The following is a 13,106-nucleotide window of genomic DNA, read 5'->3' as shown; positions in this document are numbered from 1 at the left end:
ACTTGTCATCAGTTTTCTAGTAAATCTTCAGAGGAGTTGGCCAGCGAGAGTTGCTAATTTAGCACCACTTCATTTGACACTTCAGATTACCTAAATTAAGACAATTTCGACGTCAACTCGAATTCTGAGCTGGATTAATACTGTTGGTTAGCTGAGCAACTGCCGAAAGTGGAAGCTCATCCTCTGTGGTATAAATGTCCTATCGTGATTTTCGATGTTTGTTTTCTCAAAATGAGCTTTCCTTAAAACATGTTTCACTGTCTGTGGACTCACTTGCTCCCACGCTTTGTGAATGAAATAAACAACTTCTAACAAATTTATTGATTTTTACAACTCCAAGGCAGAGTTGGTAAGTTGCCCGCTTATGAAAGAACCAGAATAGCTTTGATGAGGGGAAGCAAGAGCCAGTCTCTTATTATGGGAGAATTGTCCGCTCAGAAGAGAAAAATTTTAAAAATGCCTAAGAATTTTTGCAGTACTGAAAAAAGTGTCCGCTTAAGAGAGGTGTCCGTTAGAAGAGAGTACATTTCTCTTGTGTGCTTGGCCGAGTTCCTGCCCCTTTTTATGGTGTGTTTCTTGATGTTTTTCCAAACATGGAGGAACAACCTCTTGTTTTAAGCCGACTCCGAAGGGCAGATGCATTTTTTTATGAGGACCGCCTTCAAGGTAGAAATACACTCGGAGGTTTCCTATTAACAGCCGAGGAACAACAGTTATTTGAAACAAATTTTCTGTATAATTTGGTGTTTCATGAGCGCAAAATCCTCAGTACGAGAACTTCCTATTTACATTTGATCGACGAGTGTATTAAAACGCTACACTGCGACGAGAACAACCATGTAGCACAATGTGTACATATATGAACAGGTTTGTGAGCATGTATGTGTATGTGAGCATGCACGCGGGTCGAATCGGCGAAAAAAGCATGAGCAGAATAATTAATAAAGATGTATGAATAATAATAAAAGCAATAACAGCAAAAGTGTAATACACTGTGATATATATGAAAAAGCAACAACAGCAACACTTGCTACTGCCACTTACTTGAGAAATACGAGAAGCACTTTACACCAACAACAATGGGCAACTGCATTAAATTGACACCGAAAGGCAGCGGCGTCAATAGGGACAAAAAGGCGGTGTGGATTGCCAACAATGAGTAAAAATTACACTTTAACAGCAACAACAACGCATCAGGGGTAACAAAAAAACAAAAACAACACCACGCTGCCACACCAGCAGGTACTGGCTGAGCGTGCAATAATCGTAGTAATCAAAAAAAGGAAATGCAATAAATTAGCATGCAAAAAAGGCGTATCAACTACAACAACAACTGCAATCAATGTGGGGAAAATTAACACAATATGCATAAAATAATACAATATAACAACAGCTGCAACAATAACAAGAAACAATGCGCTTACTGCTCGTATAAAGCAAAGAAGCCTCCAAATGAAACGTAAACGCCAAGCGACGCGATTGTTTGCATGTTAATTTACAATAGCAACAAAAACAAATACAGCGACAAAAACCTAAAAATAGTGAAATAAATTTCCGATTAAAAGCGTGCATATAAGCGTTTCAGTAACTGTAGTCGCAGCAACAAAGGCTACACAAAAATAAAAAAATAAAAAATAAAAAAAATGAAAATAATAAATAAATAAAACTTATTGCATTTGTATGCAAAATGCAAAACATAAGCACAAATGACAAAGGCACCACAGCGTGGGCCGCCTATGGCCCCACTGACATCCATTGCGTGGGGGAACAGCTTCACAATGCAATTGGCGCTTGGAAGAAAATTAAAAAAAATAAAAAAACAAAGATACTCATTTTATTTAAAAACTAACACGATGTGAACTAAAAGCAGTGGAAAATATAATGACATGGTAAATACGCGGCGCTGCAACTAAGCAACTGTTATTGTTGTGCTCAAGCTGCAGTTGTGAGTTGCTTTCGAAATTGCAGCTTCATAGGCGCCACCAAAAAAGACAAATGACGCGACTTTGACAAACAGCCAGCCAGCCAGCCGTTCAGCTTACGAATAGAGAAAAATTGCTGCATTTCGAATTGAATAACAAAATTACAGCAACAATACGAACACCTTCAGAAATGCAGCTTAGCCAATGGATTGCCTAAATCTGAAATCAAAGTGCCATGGCGCACAAAATGATTTTATGTCAAGCCAATCAAGCAGACATTTTGGTAGATTTCGTGTACGCCGTAATCCCGGTTTCATACCAACTAACTCACACCACAGTAAACACGCATGTGACTACAACAATATGTAACAAGTGGCATGACAGAGGCGTGATACGTTTGCCCTCCCTTTAGGGATGCGAACAAGCTTTTCAAAACATAAATATTTACGAATATTTTCAAGCATCAAAAAGACGATACTACCGACGACACTGTTGAGAGAATACACAAAATCGCGCTTATCTGGTGCTGATACTCGAATTTTACTAGAATTGAAATAATAAATTGTTAAGTTCGCGTCATTCCAGTAGGAGTTTTTGAATATTTTTAGTTATTTTATTTACAAAAAATGCATTTATTTCTATTCTCTTCCAATGTTTAGATAAACTTAATTTAACTTTTCATTGCTTTCTACAAGATTTGGATACTTTAGCAATTTTTCTCACTTCACTCAATTGCTCTGTAAAAATGTCTCCGCTGAATTATGCTCAAAAATTCACTTCAATCTCATGGTGAAAAGATCTTTAAAAGTGTTCTACGTATCAGACGTTATTCGGTTCTGAGCGAATTTGAGATATGAGCTGATGTCACTTGGGATGTATTTCCCAAAATTTAGCTTGTGATAGTGATAAAAATCAACAACAACAGGCCGAATGGCGTAGAATCCAAAGTTCCCCTAAACATTTTTTTCACCATACCTAACGAGCAAATCTGGTAATCTACCATCCTTGCTTCGATCTGCATAATTTTGCACCTCCGTCAAATTTTCATATGTTCTCATCAAGAGGTGGGTAGGTTCCACAATGCACAGAATGCAGAGGTATGGCCAACCGTTAACCGGCTCTCAGTGAATTTGAATCAAATCTCCTCCAAGCAATTACTTTTCCCCCCTTTGTCCAACCCTATGACTTTTCATAATAAATTGAGGTACAATTCACCACAAATTACTCTCGTATTGCTTTTACAAGGTGCTCGCTTTGACGTGACAAATTTTGAACGTCCCTCTTAAAAGACCCTTTACATATGTATGTATTATATATATTGAAGATTTTGAACTCCAATAATAATAAATAATAAAATTCACAAAATTTACGCCTTCCGCCAACGAAAAACATTCATGCACTAAAAATACTTCCAAAAGCAGCTGTTGGGCAACCAAAAATAGAAGAAGCAAAACTTAATAAAAGTTAATAGGACACGCGTATGACTATACTAACTGCGTTTATAATTATTACTTGCCTAAATGGTAACTATTTCGCTGCTTTTCTTAAGGTAGATACATATAAGTACATACTGCACCGGTAAGAAAAGGCCTTGATTTTAGTAAGTAGAGAAAGAAGGCCACGGAGCGATTTGATTTTGGCCCAAGTATTTTGGACATTATCGACAATTCTGCTAAAAATTGGTTTATTTGTAGGCTTGAGTAGTATAAGAAGTAAACAGAAAAACAAATTTGAAAACATTTAATATTTTTAATATTTATTAATGTTGAAAATTTATTTATGCTGAAAATTTTGTTAACGAGTTTTTTTTAAGTGAAATATCTTCGCTTATTTTAAACATTTTTAGACATTTTTTTTGTTTAATTTTTTAGCCTGCATAGTTTGAAAAAAAATGCTTTGGAAAAAATCAAATATAAATATGTAGTGGGAGCGCCACGAATTATCAAATTTTTAACTATTTATTTATTTATTTTTTTCTTTTTAATATTTTTTTTTATAAATCCTTTTTATAAAATTTTTTTTATAAATTTTTTTTTGTAATTTTTTTTTTTCTTTTTGTAAGCGTAGTGCATTCTACAACAAAAAGCATACATGCAAAATGCCCATTTTTTTATAATTTTTTATTTTTTTTAAGTTTTTATATACAATAGATTCTGTTTTTATGCGGTAGATACGTTCCGCAAGAAACAGCATAAAAAAAGCTACCAGTTCTATAGTAAAACGATAGATACGTTTCAAAAGTGCTAAGAAGCGCATAAATCTGAAATACAGTAGGTTCTGTTTTTATGCGGTTTTGAAATAGTGCGGTTTTTTTTTAAATTACAAAATGCATGTCGACCTGTCGGAAATTGTACATATAAACAAGATTCTAAACCAGCTAAGCAAAAACTCATCACAGATTACATCAGAAATGCTAACCCTACAAGTATGGAACGGCCTGCATAACTATCTAGATCAGACGTGTACATTTCCTAAAGTGACGAAAGTGATTTTAGCCAAATCCTAAACGAGCGCGCAACATGTGGGTATTGTCTGATTCTATTTCTGACTTAAATTTATTTTTCGATTCTAACGTTTCTTAAATAAAGATATAATTTTCAAAAATACAATATTTTGTTTATGCGATTTTATTTAATTATTTCAGATTCATGCGGTCTATGGAACGTATCTATAGTTATAATATGGGACTAGTGCCCTTTTTTATGCGATTTTATTATATTATTTCAGATTTATGCGGTTTTAGCATTTGAAACGTATCTATAGTTTTACTATAGAACTAGTAGCTTTTTTTATGCTGTTTCTTGCGGAACGTATCTACCGCATAAAAACAGAACCTACTGTAATGTAATAAAATCGCATAAAAAAAGGGCACTAGTCCCATATTATAACTATAGATACGTTCCATAGACCGCGTGAATCTGAAATAATTAAATAAAATCGCATAAACAAAATATTGTATTTTTGAAAATTATATCTTTATTTAAGAAACGTTAGAATCGAAAAATAAATTTAAGTCAGAAATAGAATCAGACAATACCCACATGTTGCGCGCTCGTTTAGGATTTGGCTAAAATCACTTTCGTCACTTTAGGAAATGTACACGTCTGATCTAGATAGTTATGCAGGCCGTTCCATACTTGTAGGGTTAGCATTTCTGATGTAATCTGTGATGAGTTTTTGCTTAGCTGGCTTAGAATCTTGTTTATATGTACAATTCTCGATAGGTCGACATGCATTTTGTAATTTAGAAAAAACCGCACTATTTCAAAACCGCATAAAAACAGAACCTACTGTATATTGTTTTTGAACTTTTTATAATTTTTTAATTTTTTTTATACATTTTTTTTATATTTTTGTTTTGTAATTCTTTTCTTTTTCTTTTTTAGCATAGTGCATAGTGTTGCACATATGCAACAGAAAGCCTTACTTTGTACAAAATTTTGGAAAACAATGTCCATTTTTTATGATTTTTTTTTTTAAATATTTTTTTATAAACCCTTTTTGTTTGTAATTTTCTTTTTAGTATTTTTTTAAATTTTTTTTTAGAAAATTTTTATTTAATTTTTTTTTTATATTTTTGTTTATAATTTTTTTTCTTTTTGTAAGCATAGTGCATAGTCTTGTAGTCCATTTTTTTATAATTTTTTTTATAAATTTTTTTTTATAATTTCTTTTCCTACAACAAAAAACATATATGGAAACTGACCATTTTTTATAATTTTTTTTTAATTTTGTTTTAGTATTTTTCATACATTTTTTTTTTTTATAATTTTTTTATAACATTTTTTTTATAATTTGTTTTTTGTTTTTTGTAATTAGTTTTTTTGCAAGCCCATATTATACAATAAAAAACATATATGCAACAGAAAGCATTACTTTGTACAAAATTCTGGAAAAAAATGTCCATTTGACGTCCGGGTTTAACGCGCAATAGTGAATTTGTGATGTGAATTTCCATTTGTATTCCACATTTTCGCATAAAATATTGAGTTGCAATGTCAAAAACATCTGTTTACTTTTATGGATCTAAACAAACTAAACACCCGCTATTTATAAATTTTATCCTTACGCATGCAAATCTGAAATCGTGCATGTTTTGCTATTTATTTTTGTTTTTATTGCATTTTTTACCAGCGCCCACTCGACATGCGTTAAGCATTCGAAATTGTTTCCCCATAGTCAGGTAGTTTACGATGCTTCGGTTCTATAAATAACTAGAGATTGCGCGTTGGCATTTCATCAAAGAGTTGACGACTTCAATGCGTGCTTAACTTTTTTCTTTGTTTTTCGTTTTTTTTTTTGCATATTCACGAAATTTCTAAAATAACTATGTTTGTTATGAAATCAATTCAGTGCGTGGCTGAAGATAAAATTGCTGGAAAAACAGGTATTAACTTTATTTTTAAAATTCAGTTAAATAACACACTTCTGTTAAGTTGGCACTATAATAGGACTATGAATAAGTTCGTGCGGTTTTTTTCGAAATTTGAAACTTTATTGACGTAAAATGGTTACAAATTTAATATTCAAAATATTGTCCATCGCTTACTACTACTTTTTCCCATCTTTCTGGCAATTCACGGATTCCCTTTGTGAAAAATTCGGTCGGTTTTGCCGCAATCCACGAATCGATCCATTTTTTGACTTCATCGTAATTACGGAAGTGCTGGTCAGCCAGGCCATGTTGCATCGATCGGAAGAGATAGTAATCGGATGGCGCAAGGTCTGGACTATACGGCGGGTGGGGTAGGACATCCCATTTGAGCGTTTCTAAGTATGTTTTGACCACTTGTGCAACATGTGGCCGAGCATTGTCATGTTGCAAAATAACTTTGTCGTGTCTATCGGCGTATTGCGGCCGTTTTTCTCGCAGTGCTCGGCTCAAACGCATCAATTGTCGTCGGTAGACATCCCCCGTAATCGTTTCATTCGGTTTCAGTAGCTCATAATACACAACACCCAGCTGGTCCCACCAGATACACAGCATAACCTTCAGGCCATGAATATTCTGCGCCGACGTCGATGTTGAAGCATGGCCAGGGTATCCATACGTTGCCCGACGTTTTGGATTGTCGTAATGGACCCACTTTTCATCGCCAGTCACAATTCGATGCAAAAAACCCTTTCTTTTGTGCCGTTGAAGCAGTTGTTCGCATGCCATAAAACGGCGTTCAACGTCTCTTGGCTTCAATTCATACGGCACCCAATGGCCTACCTTTCGGATCATTCCCATGGCTTTTAAACGTTTGGAAATGGTTGATTGATCAACTCCCAAAGTTTTTGCAACCTCTTCTTGCGTTTGAGCCGGATCTTGATCGAGCAATTCCTCCAATTCGGTATCCATGAACTTTGGCGGCGCACCCTCGCGTTCTTCGTCTTCCAAGCCAAAATCACCACTTTTAAAGCGTGCAAACCACTTCTGGCACGTTCGCTCAGATAGAGCATGCTCACCATAAACTTCCACCAAGATACGATGACTTTCGGCTGCTTTTTTCTTCATATTAAAATAATGAAGAAGAATTCCCCGCAAAAACACATTATTTGGCACGAAATTCGACATTTTCAAGTGTGGTAAAAATATTGTTGTTTACGCTTCAAATAAAAAACTTATACTGACGTTTGTGCCTTACGACAGTAGCTCTCCAATGAATGTTTGGAAATGTGGATCGATGGAATAATAATCAAGTTACGCCATCTGTTGTAAAACCGCACGAACTTATTCATAGTCCTATTACTTTTTTGAAACCAAACAACAATTCTACTTTTACGTCTAAGCTTAAGAGTTCGTCTGCCTTAAAAATTAATTGAATTAGTTTATTGAAAAAGCATTTAGTACTTTGTGTGGTACGCTTTGATCTTAATTACAGCTTCAAACCTTTCTGGCATTAATTCCACTAATTTCCGATCCGATTGTGTTCCACTCCCAAATTAATGAGTATGGGAATAAGTTTCCGTCCTTTCTTAGGCAAAGTTACGAATTATTTAAACAATTAAATCCATCCATCTTTCAGGCAGCATACAAATTCCTCTGACGCAAAATTCGAGTTCTTTTGACTTGAGCCATTCATTGAGCCAGTTTGCGATGCTCTCATAAGAAGTGAACCGCTCACCAATAAAGGCTCCAATTCAGTCCCTTTAAATATTTCTGGACCGATTTAGCCACGTGTGGCCTGGCGTTGTCATGCAGTAAAATCAGTTTGTCATGTCTACCGTCCCATTCCGGCCACTTTTCTTTGAGAGCTCGATTCAAAGACATTAGCTGCAGTCAGTAACGATCGTCAGTGATGGTTTCAGATGATTTAAGGCATTCATAGATGACACCCTTCTGATCCCACCAGATGCACAACATTACCTTTTTCGCTGTCAATGGACCTGATTCCCCTGGCAGGCTCCAGCATTTTCGACGCTTAGGGTTATCATAATAGATCCATTATTCATCGCCAGTGACGATGCAATGCAGAAAACCTTTCTTTTCTGCCGTTCAAGAAGCATCTCGCACGTCACCAAACGTCTCTCGATATTCCTCTCCTTCATTTAATGTGGCACACAGTTCCTGCTTTCTGGACCATTCCCAACGCATGCAAACGTTTACCGACGGTTGATCTGTCAACATCCAACTCTTTAGACATATGATCAAAAGTTCGACATGTGTCTTCATCCAATAATTGTTGAAGTTATCTTCGACGGCCGCCGTAGCCGAATGGGTTGGTGCTTACCATCATTCGGAATTCGAAGAACGTAGGTTTGAATCTCGGTGAAACACCAAAATGAAAAAAGAGTTTTTTCTAATAGCTTTCGCCTCTCGACAGGCAATGGCAAACCTCCGAGTGTATTTCTGGCATGAAAAAGCTCCTCATAAAAAATATCTGCCGTTCGGAGTCGGTTTGAAACTGTAGGTCCGGTCCCTCCATTTGTGGAACAACATCAAGACGCACACCACAAATAGGAGGAGGAGCTCGGCCAAACACCCAAAAAGGGTGTACGCGCCAAGTATCTTCGAATTGTTTCGGTGCCCCTTCGCGATCTTTGTCACTCACGTCGCAATTGGCACTTTGGAAGCGTCTAAACCACTCTTTACAAATTGTATTTTATGGAGCGTGGTTACCGTAAATATTGATAAATAAAAAGGTAATAATGACTTTCCGCAAATGCTGTTTTTTCGAGACAAACGTAGACATTTGTGATGTCAGATAAAAAAGGAGCTTTACGCTTCAAACGAATGTCAACTACTATGATCGAGGCCCCACATAAACACCTTCAAATCACCAGTGTATTACTAGAACGAACACAAAAAGGGTATCAGTAGCGACACCTCTTTTACTAGGGCGGCAACTTATTCCCATACCCAATACATTTTTCAGCTGTTCTTTTTTGATGCTTATGTCGAGTGTACGGATTTTCGTTTCCAATAAAGACCACATGAGCGTTATGTCAGGTAATTGGGCCGGTGGCTGCATTAAATATGGACAGCTCCATATGAGCGAGCCATGTCTGCACGACCGCCGACTTATGTTTCGAGTTGTTGTTCTGGTAAGAATGGAAATTTTGACGTATTCCAAGTTTCTCGACACTTTGGAGTAGGTTATCTTTTAGTACATTGAGGTACATTGTTTTGGCAATAATACCCTCAACAAAGACTAAATTTCCGACTACGGCTACTGACATACACGCTCATACCATAACACTGCCGTCACCAAGTTTCACAATCGGCTTTTTGTTAGTTTTATATGTAGAGCTCGGATTGTGTGTTCCCCGCAAGTAAATCATTCCATCTGAACTGAAGAGATTGAGTTTTGACTCCTCAGAGAAAATTACTGTCCACCAGAAATTTTAATCCTTAATTTTTAGCTCCTTGGCAAAGGCAACTCGGCCCAGTTGTTTTTTTTTTTCTTACAAAGAACTTCTTTCGTGTTACTCACCCATTAGAATCATGTCCACAAAGCACTTACCGAACTGTTTCAACGCAAAATAAATGCCCCACTAACTGCTGAATTTCCTTTGCCAGTTTGGTAGGTTTTGAATTTTTTTTTATTTTTTTCCGCCCCAATTAAACACTCGTTCCGTTCATTGAATACTTTGTTTGGGCCTTTTCGACCTTTATTATTTATCTAATTTTCATGAACGAAGCGTTCAATGATACATTGCACTATAGTACTGCTCAACTTAACAATATCGGCAATTTTTCGCTGCGTTTTTCCACTTCGGAAATGTCTACTCACCAATTCTCGCGGTTTAATCGTAGTACGCCGGCCCATTTTATATAAATTTGTATCCCAATCACTTGACAATCAAAAACACGCTAAAAATGGCATGAAACTATAATTGAATTTTAGTTACAAAAACCAAAAAAAAAGAAATACCGTTAACTAAGCGACTAGCTGTCGCCACAATATAACCAAGTGCGTGCATGAAATAACTTTGAGCAAAGAATTTGCTTCCCTTGCTGGGTTCTGGACCTTGACGGTGGTGGTTGGGCTTGCGTGCATCTTTGAAAAGCTGGGCTGTGCCAACAAAGTGCTTAGGTACTCCAGAAAGGTCACCAATGTTAGAGAGACTGGCCTGCAGATGTCAGACGAAGACAGGTCAAGTCCGTTCGTGTTTTGAAACCGGAAGCTTTGCCTCACTTGTTGAGCAAATTCCAAGTAGGTCATCAAAGTCTGTAAACCCACAAGCGTCTGTCTTATAATAAGCGGCTCACTGGTCTGTGTCTGATTGCCGTAGGTCGGCAGTATTATCCACATCTGACAGTAGGTATGAAATACAACCTATCTTTTCCCCACTGTCTAATGTCTTATAGGCTCTCGGTATTCGACTAAAGGGGATTCTAAAATCTCTGGAGACCCAGTCACTCGTGTGAAGGACTCAGGCACGAAGCCCCGGTCGTTCAGATGGTTGCCACCGGTCTGGACAGGAACCAGACTGCAAAACCTTCTTAAAAAAGTCTAAGTGGTTTAAGGGGTTAGGGGTAGTCAGAGGCCCGAAAAAATTATTATTTTCAATAATTTTTTTTGCTAGTCAGTTGCTTAATTTTACAAAAATAAAAACATAGCATTAATACATGAAGTTTGTACTTGACTTAAGCAAAATTGAAAAAAAAAAATTAATAATTGCAAAAGTTATCACTGTTTCTGTGGAGCCCGTTTCTCCAGAAATCCCTTGCGGTGATCGTCACAAATCCTTGGAGATTCATCTAAAATCACTTGGACAAGAGAAATTAGTTATTAATAGATAATCTTGTGCCTGATCGAAGCTTTTTTTGCAAATTAACAATTCTTCAGATTTTCGAGAAAAAACCCCACAATTAATTGTTAAAAAAGATCGAAATTTTTGAAAAAAAAAAAATCCTTCGATCAGGCACAAGCTTTTTATTTTATTCCAAAAGCAGTATAAATTTTATTGAAATCTATAAAGCGGTTTTTTAGTTACGGCGATCACCAGTTCAAAAAACATAGTTTTGAACAAAACGCACTTAAAGTTTTGCTATCGATATCCGGAGCGCACGAGCACCCTTTGTTAATTGTTGAATAACTCGAAAAGTATTTGTCTCATTCACTTCAAATTTTCACACAATATTAAATATTACATAAGATATTATACTTTAAGGAAATGCAAAAAAAAGATTGAAATTTTTTGAAAATTCTGACTTCCCCTAACCCCTTAAGGGGGGAGCCTGGTTTATGAGGTCTAAAAATTGCATCTCTTTGCGATTTTTTTTTTTTTTTTAAGGAAAAAATTAATTTAGCAATGCAAAGTTTTTTCTGTCTTTTAATGAACATTTAAAAAGTATAAAAAAATGTTGTACTGATTAAAATAAGTTGAAAAAAATGTTTAACATAGAAATTAGTAGAGCGCTGCAACGCTGGAGTTTCCAACTGGCGTACAAGATACAGCTCGTAATTATTATCTAAAGCAAAAAATTCAAATTGATTTCTAATTGTCATGATTTTTTATTCTAGATGAACTAAGAAAACTGAAAGAAATTCCAAAATTTCAACTTTTTGGACGGTTTTAAAGAAAAAAATGCCTTTCTATAAACAAAAAATTCACTTCAACTTGGTATAAAAATCTTGAAAAATTTTTTTGTATCTATTTTGTTAGTTCAAATAGAAGAGAATTTAATACTGAAGGGAACAAGCTATGATTCATTTCAAAAGGTTCATTCGTTTTTTTTCATCCATGTACGCCAATTCAAAGAAATCATAAAAATGAAAAGTCGAGAAAAGAAGATAAAGTTTGTACTACTCGTATAGCTGTCCGGTCACAGTGTAACTACCTAACGTTCGCCTACCTTTGGCTTTGTATCCACAGAAATATTGAGAATTAGGTTCTGTAACTTTGGGTAAATATTCTGAAATATATTAGGAATCGCTTAAAACGAAAAAAAAAAAAAATTGCAACCCTTTAAGCAACTTAGTTAGAGAATGAAATTCAAATACAGACCTTAGGGCTACCGAATGTCTTGTCTTAGACAAGCAACCTCCCTTACTTAACCTAACCTAAAGATTTTGCTTTGTATGAGTGGGACTGTATATCCACGAATTCTGTTCTGGTCCCTACGTTGGTAAAGCATTTAAGTTTTTTTTTAATTGCGACAATTTTTTACGTTTCACAATCTATACAAATAAGCTGTGATCAACTCTTTACACTACATTAAAAAAGTATAACTATATAGGCTTATTGACGAGTTTTGATAATTTATTCAATTCTAATCATTTTTTTATAAAAATAAGCCTCATTATCTTACGAAAACCATATAAATCCACATTTTTTAAATTAGAATTTTTAGAAAATTTTCGACTACTAATTTTTGTTCAATAAAATGCAAGTTTTTAGTGGCTCTAAAACCGCGTTAATTTTAGATTTTTTTTTTGTTTAAGTGAAACTTCTTAGGCATCGGTGGACGAGCGAGAATGGAGAGTAAAATTTCAAGGCCATGCAACGTTTTTGGCATTTTCGTTCTGCGAAAGAGAAAAACGATGTAACGTAGAGGAAAAGGAGAGAGAGAGCTATACCTTATATATATCTTAGATACACTTTAGGCTATTTTGTGTGAATGTTTCCATGTGGTTGCTAATTTCTAGTGAGAAATAACACTGCCTACTTTTTGGCGTTTGTTTGTTGGTGCAAACTTTTGGGAAATATATTTTTGGTGTCTACTTTTTGGCGTTATATTTCTTTGGTGCT

This window comes from Anastrepha ludens, chromosome 2 (assembly GCF_028408465.1).
Source record: "Anastrepha ludens isolate Willacy chromosome 2, idAnaLude1.1, whole genome shotgun sequence".
Taxonomy (NCBI): domain Eukaryota; kingdom Metazoa; phylum Arthropoda; class Insecta; order Diptera; family Tephritidae; genus Anastrepha; species Anastrepha ludens.
The sequence above is the reverse complement of the archived record's forward strand: the minus strand, read 5'-3'. Positions refer to the sequence as shown.